We start from the raw sequence: 14,711 nt of genomic DNA, 5'->3' as shown, positions 1-14,711 counted from the left end.
GTAACATACTGTGCCTAGAGTTAATAGCAGATCCCACACTTAAAATTTTGTTAAATGTCATGTTGAATGTTCTTCCCACAATTTAAAAAAAGGGACAACTTCATCTCCCAAAAGCCTAAGGTTGAAGTCTTGTGGCAAAATATTGAACTGGACTAACTCTGAATACCTTCAACTGTCACACGGGATAAAAGAGTAGTTACCTTATAGCATTATCTAGGAAGCGAATGACCTAACCCATGCAAAGCATTTGGCACGGTGCCTGGAACATACTAACAGCCCAATTAACATTTGTTGCTATTGTTTTGATTATCAGCAGCAGCATCATGCTATGACTCCAGTGCCCAGACAGGTTGCCAAGAATTGATGCTCTCCTATCACTTCGTCCCCTGTCCAGCAGCCTCTTCCAGCCAACAAGCACCAAATGGCTGCCAGGCAAGCCAGGATCTCCATCTTCACTTCAGAAGAAGGAATATTCATAAACTTCACAATCTAATAAAATGTTCAAGGGACCTGAGGGGTTTGAAAACTCTTCAAACTGAAAATCATAAAAACAAGTTATTTTATCATATCTAGCAACAGTCCAGCTTTAATGTCATCCATGTTCTAGTTCTTCGAAAGAACAAAGCTTGAGTCAAGTTTTGGCAGGCTTTCCTAGCCGATCCAGAGAGATACATGGGCAGATAGATAAGATGAAATCACAGTATAGACGCATAGATAAGATGACACCACAGTATGACACATTCCCTTCACATTTGACTTTTTGCACCAGGATCATAAAGAGGGTAATTTTTCAGAAATACTGGAGGGCTTCATCAATTTTCCTAAGGGCATCTCTTAATCCTTTGATACATAAATCATTCTTGCTCGAAGCACCTGTCGTGTCAACTGGCCTGACTACCATATTCTCATCCATCAAACACTTTGTTTGTAATTAGAGCCTCTCTCCAGTGAAATTTCCATCCACTTTATGAAATCCTACATCTTTTGCAAGATTTGCAATTCCACTTTGCAATCTATTTGTATCATATTTGCATAGATCTGTTGGCGACCTACCGCATCTGGCAATCTATGAAGGAGTGTCCAACAAAGGGGTTGATGCACCAGTGGGTAGTTGTGCTTGTGGCAAATGGGGCAGGAAGTTTGGGGAGGGAATATGTGAATACATGATGAGTTTATTGGTCATCATTTTTATACCATGACAACCTTTGCTTCTCTACACAACTCTGTATGGGCCCAGATCATGACTTGCCAATTAATGAGATCTCCCAAATTTTGTTTATAACCCTTGAATACAGGAAACCATCAGGTGTATGCAACAATTGATCCTCTTGCCTTGAGTTAGATGGGGTGAGTTTCTGTCCACAAAAACAAATATTTCTTGGCTAAACCCTCCAGGCACTTAAGCTTTCCCTCTAATTTTTTATTGTTTCATATGAATTATTTAGTTCAGACTTGCCGTAATTACATAAATGTCAAAAAATTGGATTTGGTAATATTCTCAGTAATAATTTCTGATAGTTGAACAGCACAGACCATGAAACAAAGGGCATTTATAGGCATGGGGTTCTTCATTGCACAAAAATTTGTTACCCCATGCTAACATGATAATGAGGTTATATCTGGAAGCAAAAAGCCACTTATAAAAAAATGCATAAGTGAATGGTCACTCATAAATTAATTTAATTCCCATTCAAACCTCATTCCCCACATAATCAACTCATTTGGTGAGCTGGAGCAAGTCATATCGTGTCTCTTGCTCTCAGCTACCTCATGTGTAAACCGAAAACAAAGTCAGCCCAAAATGAAGATTTGCACATTTGCTGAAATGAAAAATAGAAAAGCTTTTCAGTCAGCAAACAGAAGTTCAAAGAAAGGTACCTATAAGCAGAACCAGACGGTCGTTGCTCAATGACTCAATGACAGTTCTCCTGTGCGGTATTGATAAGACAAACATATTTTAGCTGGGCTGCACTCTTCAGCTTCCCTTGCAGCTAGGTATGAATACATCAACATGGTGATTGTGTTCTGGCCAACACAACAGGGGAAAATACATGCAATTTCCAATTTGTGCCTTTAGAGTGAAAGACTATTTCCTTCCCACCTTCATTTTTCTCTTTCCACTGGCTGGACAACACAGCCTTGGCAGTGACCAAGATTTCGTGCAGAAACGCCCAGGGAAGCATCAAACAGTAAAAACATCCTAAGGATGAGGAAGAAAGAAGACAGAAGAAACCTGATCCCTGGAACCTCCAAAGTTTGGAGGGGCCATACCAGCCAGCACAATGTCTTACATGCAAGAGGAGTGAGTGTCTACCTCACTAAAACTACCATTATTCACAGTTGTATCTCTGGCAGCTGAACTATGTCTCACTTGAGATGGGATGATTTTCCCCTTACCTCCCACACAATTAAACACACCCTCCTTAGCCCCCCACCACCATGTGCAAGAGAAATAAACTGGAGGTAATATCAAGGAGTGGCTAATAATGTGGGTTCTAGAGTCTGATTAACTTTGGCCAAATCCAGCTCTACCACTTTCTGACAATGTGATAAGTGAATGCGATCTAACCTATATAAATCTAGGATTGCTAATATATAGATTGAGTGTGATAAGAATAGCTACTTCAGGGATCTCTAGAAGGTTTAGTTATTATAAGGTTGAATGGAATAATGCATGGGAAACACTTAGCATAGTAACATACCCAGCATTTAGTAAATGTCATTTCTTGTTAGTACAGGGAAAGATGTTTTCAGGACTGGAAGAAGCTGCAATGCTAAGTTCAGTTTGGGGAGCTAATACCAGAGTGATGCCCCTGGGAACTCACTCATCCCATTTTTTCTTATCCACTAAGTGGATTTCCTTTCGAAATGTGAACTTGCTTTCCCTTTGGCAAGTTCCCAATGTATGGAGAAAAAAAGTTGAAAGACCATGATCTATTATTTAGTTTTGGTTTGGGAGATGGGGTGTCGAGGCCACAAGTATTGCCAGGTAATATAATAGTCAGTACCCACATCTTTCCAAGAGAGCAAGGGACTGTGTGGGTCCAGCCAGCCATACACCTGCTCCAAATCACAGGGAACTACATTTCCCAAGCTCCTTTGTCTTCTGACTTCCTGGTTGGCTCAGCCAATGGAAGACACTGGTGGAAGACTGGAGGGAGGGAAGAGGAAGCAGCCAGGGGTATTTCCCTCTCCATCCACCCATCCTTCTTTGGCGGTTCCTCCATGACCTTGGTAACACTTGGAGGTCCTGGCATTGGCCTCTGGAAATATAAGCTCCTTTATTCCTTTTCACTAAGTATGGTACTGATCTCATACTATTTGTAATCATTGAATTGTCTCACTGCCCCTATTGGCCTCCTTGGCTCTTCCATCACCTATGGATTCAACTCCCTGCATTAAATTCTCTCTGCTTGAGGGACCTTTAATGATGTCTGCTTTCAGTCCAGACCCTGAGAGATTTAACACAGCAGCTCCAGTGCCCAATACACTGCCTTATCTGTGCAAGGGCCTCAATGCACATGTGTTGCATGAATGAATACTTGCAGCAGGAAGAGGCTAAAATAATTACTCGGAACTCCATCCTCTGCCGGCTCTGAAGAACTGTGAGGCTGAACACACCCCTTATGGGATACTTGCCTCTGCCGCAAAGGCTCTCAGCTGGCTGAACAGCTGAATAAACCAATGCACCCATCTTTCAAAACCCCAATTTTCATCTGGTCCCCCAAAGTAGTGAACCCCAAGCCCTCAGATCTTGAACTTCCAAAGGATTTCTTTGGGAGGAATTTCTTCTGGAGACCTTCCTTTTATAAATGATCCAGCTGAGAACATGACAGATGAGGGGAACTGAAGAGACAAGGGTGTAGAAAAAAAACACAACTCCTCCCGAGAAGCTATTTATCTCCAGACAGCGGGGGCACTGCTAGGGATCAGCGCAGCGCTTTCCATATTTGTAAATATCTGTTTGGTCCAAGAGTTCTCTCCCATGGAAACAGCTTATAAACCAAGCTGCCTGAGTTTATTCCTCAGATCGAGGAACATCCTGAGGTCTGATCACGTTGTTGTTTTATTGCAGAAAAGAAGAGAAAGAGACCAAAGGGTTTTAGAAAGGTGACAGGGGACTCAGGTAGAAAGCGGGAAAGTTTGTCTTTCAGATTGAGGGGTTTGGTTATAGAACCAGCAAAATAAATTAAAGGAAAATTAAAATTAGCATCAGCTCTCTACCTAACACAGGAACTGCCCTCTCGATGTAGAGTTCCAAATTCTTTAGGCACATCTGGCTAAGCAAGTGGCCACTTTACCAAGTCATCAAACAAAACCTAGAAGCAGTAAGTAGATGGGAAAAGACCTAACTCTCCAAGAGGAAGGTTTCCCGGGCAATGTCAATGCCACCAAATTCTATGGACCACAATTTGAGTGGTGAAATGATGTTTTCATCTCTTGTTCATGTTTGACAGTGAAGAAGCCTAGAACCCAGGCAGTGGATGTTCCATCCACTCATAACTGATACACATCCATGGTAGGACGTGGGTCCAACCCATGTTCCATGAAAGTGTGCCACCTGTTGAAGGCAAATGTTTCCTCTCAAGGCTGAAACGTGTGCCTTGAAGTTTACCTTGGAGATGATTTGACTTGCCTCCTTAACTATTTGACTTCAATTTTTTCCCCCACTTCTTCCAAGCCAATAAGCCCACCTCTTTTTCGTGAGGACATTATATCTCAAATCATAGATTTTTAAGGCTTGGGGGTGAATTTGAAGTTCAACCACCTCGATAACAATAATATTTTCTATGTGCCAAGGGCTTACTAGGTCCTGTATGCACTGTTCTAAGTACTTTACCTATTTTTATTTCATAAGGCAGCCTTTTTATTTATTTTTTAAAAGATTTTATTTATTTATTCATGAGAGACACAGAGAGAGAGATACTTGCAGCAGGAAGAGGCTAAAATAATTACTCGGAACTCCATCCTCTGCCGACTCTGAAGAACTGTGAGGCTGAACACACCCCTTATGGGATATGAGAGGCAGAGACACAGGTAGAGGGAGAAGCAGGCTCCATGCAGGGAGTCAAACGTGGGACTCGATCCTGGGTCTCCAGGATCACACCCTGGGCTGAAGGCGGCGCTAAACCGCTGAGCCACCGGGGCTGCCCAAGGCAGCCATTTTAAAAAAAGATTTACCCATTTATGAGAAAGAGAGAGTGAGCAGAGGGAGGGGCAGAGGCAGAGGGAGAGAATCCTCATGCAGACTTCCCACTGAGCACAGAGACCAATTGGGGGCTTGACCTCAGGACCTCAAGATCTCAACCTCAACCGAAACCAAAAGACGCTCATCCGACTGAGCCACCCAGAAGCCCCTCATATGGTAGCTTTGATCAAAGTATTCTCCAGAATGTTAATCTCACAGCACACTCCATAAATTAAAAATACTGTGATCCAAAAGAATTTGCAGAAATGTAGACTTCTATCTAGATCCTTCTCAGGGGGAAGAAAATCAACATGCATGATAGATGCTGGAAGTCCTGCACTTATGAAAACCATTGCATTTTTTAACAGGGTGTTTCCCAAACATCTCAATCCGTGGAATCCTTATTTCCTGAAATCCAATTAGCATCATGCCCCCATTCCGATCACCCAGAAAGCTCAGTCTCATATTCATACGCCCTGGCAAATCTAATTAAGATGGAAAAAGCCTCCAGTATCTTATAAGAGAAAGAGTTTTCAACAAGGAGAATTATTAGCAAGGAGCTCCTTAACACTTTCCTAACTGGAAGACTGATGGTTGAGAATGACCCATTTTGTTAAGAGATTTAAGGACTCTCTAAATGAAATTTCCAAGTGGACACGTGGAATATCTTCAAAGACATCTCTAGCTCTTCACCCTAACCCCAATGAGCCTCGGAGGCATTATAATCGATATTTAAACAACGTCCTTCCCCACGTCCGTTCAAGATGTTATCTGCCAGGCGTAAACAGGCCCGTCCCTGAAGTCTTAGCCACCCCTGTGTGATATCAACCAGCTGCCCAGAGCCCCTTGCTGGAGGCCAATCCTCCTCCTGCTGCACCCGCTTAGCACAAGCTGGGCTTCCTGGCGGGAGGGACTTCTCTTTGAAGTTCTAAGGGAGCACTGTGGATGGTATGTGTGGGAAGAAAACCCGAGATTCATCCTTCATGGAGCCATGAGAACTGAATCTTTCAGGAAAAGGAGGTATAGTTTAGCACCTCAAATAATAAAATAGCAATGGCAACCCACGAGACATTTATAAGGCACTTGCTAGTGTCAAACATAGCACCAAAGATTGTCTTGTTTAAGTGCTTCCAGATGGGGAAATGGAAGCTAAGTGAGTTAAGTGACTTGCCCAAGGTCATGATGCAGGTGATCAACGGAGTTCAGCTTTTGTTGGTTCGACAGGTTTCTCAGCCCCAAAAGTGGGACGAGAGCAGGATTCTTTGCCAACCCCAGGGGCAGAGAATGGGTTGTCCAAGAGCTGCCCTTACCCTGGAGAACACCAACAGGGCAGTTATGAGCCCAAGAAAGGTGAGCTCCCATACGCTCACTCTCTGAGCAGGCAAGGGAGACACACGCTGATGGCGGGGAGGCAGGGGCTGTGTCCTGGCCACTACAAGTCCCCATGGAGAGCCACTTCACTTCATGTGCTCGGGGCCAGGAAAGCCAAGCTCTGTGGGTGTAACTGTGATGGCACATGTACAAGGACAGGACCTGTCAACATGCGCAGGAGCTCCCAAAAATAGCACAGTTGTCGATCGAAGAGGCAATCTCCCTCAGCTGTCTACCGAACAATGCATCTCCCTTGAATACCAACCATCTCCATGCTATGTGAACTCATGGGTGCTGCCCTGCTCTTCCAAACATGAGGATGCATTACACAAAACAAAAAATTTTGAAAGAACTTGCCAGCAACTAAGATGATGTGGGGCAGGGAGTACAGGAGGCAGGGGATGGAGGGTACTGCAGACACTTGGAGGGTGACCCTGAATCTAAGAAATGCCTCCACCTACGAATTTTCTCCAGATCCACATTCCAGCAGAGTTCTTCTTTTGTGGGAGTGGTATCCAGAGGGAGTGCAGAAGATGGTGCTGAGGAGATCAGGTGACTGAGGATCAAGTCCCAGCTCCTCCAGCAACCCCTGTATGCCTTGGGCAAATTCCTTATCTCTGAGCCTCAGTCTACCTATATGTGAAAGTGGGGAGCAAGTAGAACCTACCCGAGATTTGCTCTGAAGATGATAGGAGCAGTCCGCACATGAGGAGCCCCATGTAAGAACCAGTTGCGGTTTGCTGTCCCCTCATGACAGCAAGCTGTGGAGAGCTGAAGATCTTCTGTAACTGAGGAGAAAAGAAGACAAAAGGAAACCAGAGGGAATACAAGAATGAAAAGAAGCCAGGAGAGAAAAGGAGAAATCCACCTCCCTGGAGCCTGTGGGGGCTGCTGCCAACCTGAGACACAGAATGAAAAACAGCAAGTAACTGGAGTTTCACCGTGCCCACCCTCCACTCCCCCCACCAGCCACTTCCCTCTGCACCCCAGGCTTTCTCCCTGCCCCCCCTCCCAACAACCACAGAAAAGCCATTTCTGGGATAATGGCACAAAGGAAAGTGCCCTTGACCTCAAGTGAGAAACTGTTAAAAGAAGCAGGAGAAGGAGAGAGGAAGAGGGGGAGAAGGTGGAGGCAGAGGAGGAGGGAGGGAGGGACGGGTCGAGGGGAGAGAGGGAGATAAGATTGATCTGCAAACTGTATTTACCTTGAAACATTCAGGAAAGGCTCAGGCCCCCAGACCCAGTCCCCCTGCCATTTCTTTAGCCAGAGCCTTCCCCCTTTGCCTCTGATGAATGTATTCAAATCCATGCAGATCTTATTAGTAGAAAACAAAAATTGTCTCCAAAAAACAAACAAATAAAAAGCAGAACAACGAGACCATTTGAAAGCGCCTTGACTCTGCCTTTGATGACTTCTTTTGGTTCTGAAAAGGGTGTATGGTGGTTAGGAGGACTTCGTACCTAGACAGACTCGGGTTCAAATCCTCGTTCAGCCACCTAGAAACAGTGTGACCTCAGGCAAGTCACTTAAATTTACTAAACCCAGTTTCCATGTCCCCGGTGTGGGAGGAAGAGGAAGGTTACTCACTCACTGGGCCATAGGGGAGGGGATTGGATGAGGTAGTGCCAGGGAAGCACTTCGCACAGGACCTGGTACGTGATAAACGCACAGTAACTGGGGGCTGCTATTCATGGTAGGATGTTTGACACTCCTCCCATGTGTGAGGTAAAAAAGACCACACACACACACGCACACACGCACACACGCACATACCCTTCCCAATGGGGTATAAGGTCCCTGGGCCACCTGCCGGGAAAGCTGGCACACACGGGCACAGGACTCGGCCCCAAGTGATGCTGTGGCCTGAAGACCACCCACTAGGAACTAAGCTCCTCTTCTCGGACGTGCCGTGTTGATCTGCTGCCAGCTTTTGCCTTCTTCTCTCTTAAACATCACGCACTATCTTATCATACATGAAAGCTAAAAGATGCTATCCGACATGAAATTTTAAAATCCTTTAGAGCAGCCAGATCTCCTCCTAAACTGGAGGGTCCTCGGCTTGCAGTGCGGCCTGGGGCTTGGAGCCTTCCCCATCACCGCTGCTCTCAGTGCCTGGAAGGCTGGCAGGGACCAAATGGGCCGGAGTCGAGATAGCACCGGGCTGAGGGAGGGGACGGAGTTGCCCAGAGCCTCATCAAAAGTGAGTGGAGTATTCCCAAGCCGGTCCTGTGGACCCCATTCACCCCAGCATGGATCTGCCACTGCGACCCAGCCAAGTACTGCCGCCCCGTCCCCAACCATCCCCTCTGCACTGCCCGACTGCCCAGAGAGCACCGTTCTCCTAGTCCAAACCTCCCTTGTACCATGTTCTCCAAGCCAGCCTCCCAGCAGCCTATTCAGGGAAGCCAATGTGCTTCCCAGTGGCAGACATTAAAAAAAAATCTTTGGGACACCTAGGTGGCTCAGTGGTTGAGGTTTGCCTTCGGCCCAGGGCGTGACCCCAGGGTCCTGGGATTGAGTCTCCCATCGGGCTCCCCACAGGGAGCCTGCTTTTCTCTCTGCCTGTGTCTCTGCCTCTCCCTCTATGTCTCTCATGAATAAATAAATAAAATCTTTTTTAAAAAATCTCTAAGAGTGAATGTCCAAATGAACTTAAGGAAAACACTTCCCAATGGGACCACCGTCCAGAGCAGAGAGAGGAGAGGAGGTGATGCAGGGGTGAGGGAGGTTCAGCAATGCCAAGAGGAGGGAGGAGCCACAGATAGAAGGTGGTGCTGAAGCCAGAGGATGGAATGGTGAAACATGCATCCAGCCTGAAGGGTAGCTAAAGCCAGAAGTGAGACCCACAAGGCCAGAGAGGCCTGTGGTCCTCAGCACTCCACAGCTGCACAGACCCTTGCTTCCCATACATCACAATACAGTATAATTGTCTGCTTGCTTACCTCCATGTCCCCCCTGAGAGTCCCTAAAAGCTGGCCCTGAAGCCATGAGCTTGGGGCCTGGTGGCACTGACTATGACAACAAGGTACAGTTCTCAGGTGCTTATCAAGTGCCAAGCCACTGACATCTCCAAAAATGCACCTCCCTACAGCTATTTACTAGGAAAGCATCCACTGATACCTGTTGTGGGATGAATTATGTCCTGCAAGAAAAGGCTGTTGAGGTTCCTGGAAGCTGTGAATGTGACCTTATTTGGAAGTAGGGTCTTTGCAGATGTATCCTATTGACATGAGGTCATACAGGGCTGGGTTGGGCGCTAATGCTCTATCACTGCCGCCCTCATCAGAAGAGGGATGTTTGCGTGCAGGCAGACATACAGACCCGGGAAAGAAGGCCAAGTCAAGACGGAGGCAGAGACTGGAGGGATGCAGCCACAAGCCAAGGAATGCCAAGGACTGCCGGCACCAGCAGAGGCTTAGGAAAAGGAAGGATCCTTCCCCTGGAGACTTCGGAAGAAGCATGCCTCTGCAGACATCTTGACTTCAGACTGTGGCCCCCGGAACTGAGGAACATGCCCCACCCCAGGTCCCCCAGTCTGTGCCTCTTTGTTACAGCAGCCCCAGAAAGTTAACAAGCCCCAAATTTGGAAAGGTTCTTCAGGTTCATTACTAACCCAACATTGCCAATCTGTGGATGAGAATACAGAGGAGGCCCAGAGAAAGGAAGGCACAGGCCTGAGGTCACCAGAGATGTGTGTGCCCACGCCAAGCCTGATCTCCCACCCTGCAGCTCAGAAGATGCTGGCTTTTCTCATCGTCACCAGGCCACTCTCTGGTCCCAGTGCCATTATCATTTATGGTTTCTGCAAGAAAGAAGAGGCTCCGGAGTCTGCACGTTTTTTGACTCCGCCAGTGGTGTTTTTGCTGGCTCGGCATGAAAAGGGCCAGGCTGTTGGCTCTGGGGGTAGCAGGCATTCTGGGGGTGTGATGTGAGGAGTAAGTACGATGGCAAACTGTTCTGGGAATGGCACTGAGCACGGTCTAGTGAGGTGGACCAGAAAACCACAGGGTGTCAGGGGCGCCTACGAGTGCTGTGCGGTTTCTTCGCACAGCTCCCTGCCCTCTCTGCCAGGGTGCTTGTAAGCCCAAGGTGGGGGCGCCTGTCTAAGCGTCTGTGCCATTCCTTGAAGGGGAAGGAGGGGAGGATGCTCAGTTTCTGCCTCACAGCCTCACAGATTCCAGGTTAGGACACGTAATTATGGCCTTTCATGCCTGCTCTGCTTCAAAGGTGCATAATTTTTGATGTGCCCTAGGAGCACGAGGGCGACCTGGGTGACAACAAGGGGCAGAAGCAATGGGAGCCGAGTCAGGCAGTATCCAGGGACTGGAAGGATTGGACTGGACAGGACAGGAGCCCCTGAATCAGCCCCTTGGAGAGAGACTCCCTGGGGCGTGGACACACAGGTCGAGCACTTACAATGGCTTCCCCTCACCTCCAGCCCTAAGAAAATGAGGAATGGGAACCTTAGGCCTGCCCTGGTAGCCAGAGCCTCTGGCACAAGGCACCAGGGCACTGCCCCAGCTCAGGACAACTCAGGGGAGCCCTGGCAGGTGAAAGGAATGCAGCGTGATGAGGCTGACCTTGACTTTGAAGCCAGGGGAAGCCAAGTTCCGATGCCAATATAGCTCCTAATTTGCTGTGAGACAAAGTCAATTCACCCCTCTGGACATCAACCTCTTCATCTGTGGAATGGCCAGCACTAGCTTCAGTGAGGGGTTATGATGTGCAGCCTGGAAGCTTGATTGTGGATCTGGAAGCCAGAGGACCAGTAGACACAGACTCTGGCTACCTCACTTGTCAGCTGAGGAGCCTTTGGGAAGACCCTCAACTCGCCATGGCTCAATCTTCTGGTCCCGAGCATCAGGCTGCCGTGGACACTCTGGGGACATTCCCATATCCTATCTACACCATGCCCATGCAGGCTACCCCAAGGGCTGCCAACTGCAAAGACCTACAGTTCTCTGCCTGAGGGATGTCCCTGACCCCCAGGATCCACTTAGCTGGCACATGGAGCAGGCTGGGGATGCTAGGGTAGGTTAAGGGTCCTAGAGGGGCCCTCCACCATGATGGATTAGTGGTGATTCATAACTGCCCCAACTTCCTCACCCTCTGGTGAAATGACTCTGGGGCACATTCTCTGCATTCTTCCCTATGAGGACCTCACTCCAGCCACCCATTATGGGGCAAGGGCTGTGGCAGGACAGGTTTGCTTCCTTTCCACTGCTGCATTCTCACTTGCTTATGATGCATCCAGAGGTCTCCCAGATTAACTAACCACTTCCACGTAGATTCATTCCATCCAGGGTCTGCTCCTGTAGGCAGAATGGTCATCGCACCAACTCTTATATAAGAGTTCATATAAGGGGGATGCCTGGGTGGCTGAGGGTCTGCCTTTGGCTCAGGGTGTGATCCTTGGGTCCTGGGATCAAGTTCCATATCGGGGTCCCTGCAAGGAGCCTGCCTCTCTCTCTGCCTGTGTCTCAGCCTCTCTCTCTCTCTCTCTCTCTCTCTCTCTCTCTGTGCCTCTCATGAATAAATAAAATCTTTAAAGAAAAAAAAAGTAGTTCATATAAGGATTAAAGGAATAGATAAATAAATGCAAGTTTCTTAGAACAGTATCTGCCACTTGGTCAGGCCATGATAGAGTCCGTATGATCGTTGCATGGATCGAAATAAGCTGGCACGTGGCACATAGAAAGTACCTTAGGATGGTGGCGTGCACAAAATAAGCACGTAAACTAGGGCTGTGTCATTTATCAGATGTGGAAACCAAGGCTCAGAAGGCTTAAGGAAATTGCCCGAGGTTGCATTCAGTAATGGGTGGAGTTGGAATGAAAACCCCTGGTTGGTTCTGCTCCTCATAACCTCTTTATAGGGGGGAGAGTGGGGCCAAAACCATGGCCATTAGGGCAAAGTGTTATGTCCACCCCTGAGACACACCCCCCTTTGGTCTGCTGGGAAGCTGAGGGTCTGAACAAAGACAGCTTTGGGGCCTCCAGCCCTGCAGATAAGGGGCATGTAGAAACAAAGCTGTGTCTCTGAGTCTTGGCCATTGACCCTTCCCACAACGATCCATCATCATGAACGGGGATTTTATGCACCCTATACGCCAATCACCTCCTCAATTACCTCTTGGGAGGAGGGGGAGGCCCAGTGGCATCTGATGTCACATTTGATTTAGGATAAGTCACACTTAAGAGGGCATCTGAGGTTAAGGAACAGGGAATTCTGGGCCTGTTTATAAATCAACAGGCTTGAGGTTTTCATTATTCACCTTCTAGAGCATGGAGCTAACGTTATGACTCACTGGATCATAAAAGAGATCAAATAGCTTCTTGCTAATAATTCTTTCCCTGACCCATTCTCTGGCACATTTGGTTTGTAAACAGAGTTTTAATGGCATCCCTTGGACATAATAACATCATTTCTTTATAGCACCTTGGCCGCCTCGCCACTCTTGGCTGTCACGGGGTTTAGGTTTAAACCTCCCTCATTTGTGGGAGCTAATGTTGTTTGGTGTTTTAAGAACTACTTAAGGCCAGGGATATTGCCCTCTGGAAGGGTCGAGCCAGCCCCATTTCAGAGCACAGCACTCTGGTAAGTCTGGCCCCAAAGCCATAGCCTTCACCAAGAACCATCCCTGGGCCCCTGACCTCTGGGATTCCCGATTCCTGCCCCCAGCCTCCATCAGCAATGATACTCTCCGTCCTGCTAGGGTCCTGGATGACCTCGAAGTTGGTCTCTGAAAGTGTTGGGAAACGTCAAATGAGCTCTTGGCGCCACATCTTGTTTTATGGGTGAGACAGGATTGCTCATTAACTAACCAGCAAGCAGAGATGCTCGGGGTTCAGAGGCACTGACAATGGTTTGGGGATTGCAGAGCAGAGTCAGAGAGAGGAGGAGGAGAAAGAGGTGAGGGGTCACAATGGGGATGGAAAAGACCCCGTGGGACCGGTTTTCCTAAACTGTATCACTTCTGCACCATGCAGTGTTTAAGCCAGATCCCAGCACTCCTCATTATTACTTTATGGGTTTTTTTGTTTGTTTGTTTGATCATTTAAATTAATTTACTTTACACACTTTTAAATGCTTGCCGTAGGTAAGAAGAGGTAACCATAAAAGTCAATGTGGGTCCTCAATCCCTCATCTAAAACCCCAGGCCAGATGTGTTTGAGAATTCAGAAATTTCCAGATTTTTTAAACAGGAACATGGCACCTCAACCCCCAGGACTGCACCCAGGATTAAACACGTTCATACTTCTGCAGCTTAAAAATCACATTAAGTTGGGTTTTAAAAAGGCTATCAATAATCTCATGGCTGCTTGGGTTCATTATGGCTATCACATGATTTGTGAAAAAACGATCTATTCTCAGAGCATTATGGATTTCAGAATTTCACATAAGGGATTATAAACCTGTCAAACGGGGGCAAAGCAGTATGATTATCGTCCAGCAGGCTATGCCTAAAGAAATGAGCTGGAGATGAGCATGTTTCCACATTCTAGCACCAACCAGTGCCTTTCTCCTAGATGCACCAGGAAACAGTGGGAGAGAAACAAAAAGATCAGTACTTGCTCAGGATGGATTTCGATGCTGTTTAATGGCAGGGAGGGACCCTCTCAGTCCTGCCCAGGAACCCCAGTGGCACGTACCTCACACAATGAGACAATGCTTGTCAATAAGAAAAGTTGAGTAGCACTGGTTAAACATCATGATGTGTTCAAACCAAAGGGCCTTAACAAACCTTCTATTCCAGGGGTCACCAAACTTCTTCTATAAAGGATCAGAAAGTAAATGAAGCAATTCTCAACCCTGCCTTTGCAAAGCCAAAGCAACCATAAACAATATGTAAACCAATGGATGTGGCTATGTGCTAATAAAACTTTATTTCCACCAACAAGCTGTGGGCCATAACTTGTGGAACCCCTAACCTAACACAGCATTTAGGTTACCCCGAGGAAATGAATGTAGAGAAAGAGTGATTTGCTCAAGGCCAATTAGCAGCAGAGTCAGAAACAGAAGCCAGGTCTTCCTTTTATGTTGAGAGGCTGGTAGTCTGAAGAAATAAGAGGAGAGAAAATCTCAGCTGCCATCTCCAACCTTGGGAATTATTTTAAGGGAAAGACTCTAAGAAGTCAGTCCCCACCTGTA

General features: G+C 47.1%; 2 long non-coding RNA genes across 6 annotated transcripts in view; both read right to left on the bottom strand.

Moving 5' to 3' along the window:
- Positions 1–14,711, bottom strand: part of LOC140619354 (uncharacterized) — a 383,332-nt gene that overhangs the window by 222,122 nt on the left and 146,499 nt on the right. The gene's annotated exons all lie outside the window — the stretch shown is intronic.
- The window catches only part of LOC140619352 (uncharacterized), a 131,912-nt gene that overhangs the window by 46,175 nt on the left and 71,026 nt on the right, over positions 1–14,711 (bottom strand). For all 5 annotated transcript variants that reach the window (XR_012019230.1, XR_012019232.1, XR_012019228.1 and 2 more), the window contains exon 4: positions 7,227–7,347. This is a non-coding gene — a long non-coding RNA (uncharacterized lncRNA). The remainder of the gene's footprint in view (positions 1–7,226; positions 7,348–14,711) is intronic.

Source organism: Canis lupus, chromosome 27 (assembly GCF_048164855.1).
Source record: "Canis lupus baileyi chromosome 27, mCanLup2.hap1, whole genome shotgun sequence".
In the NCBI taxonomy this organism is placed as follows: domain Eukaryota; kingdom Metazoa; phylum Chordata; class Mammalia; order Carnivora; family Canidae; genus Canis; species Canis lupus.
Note: the sequence above shows the minus strand (reverse complement) of the source record. Positions and strands in the feature narration are given on the sequence as shown.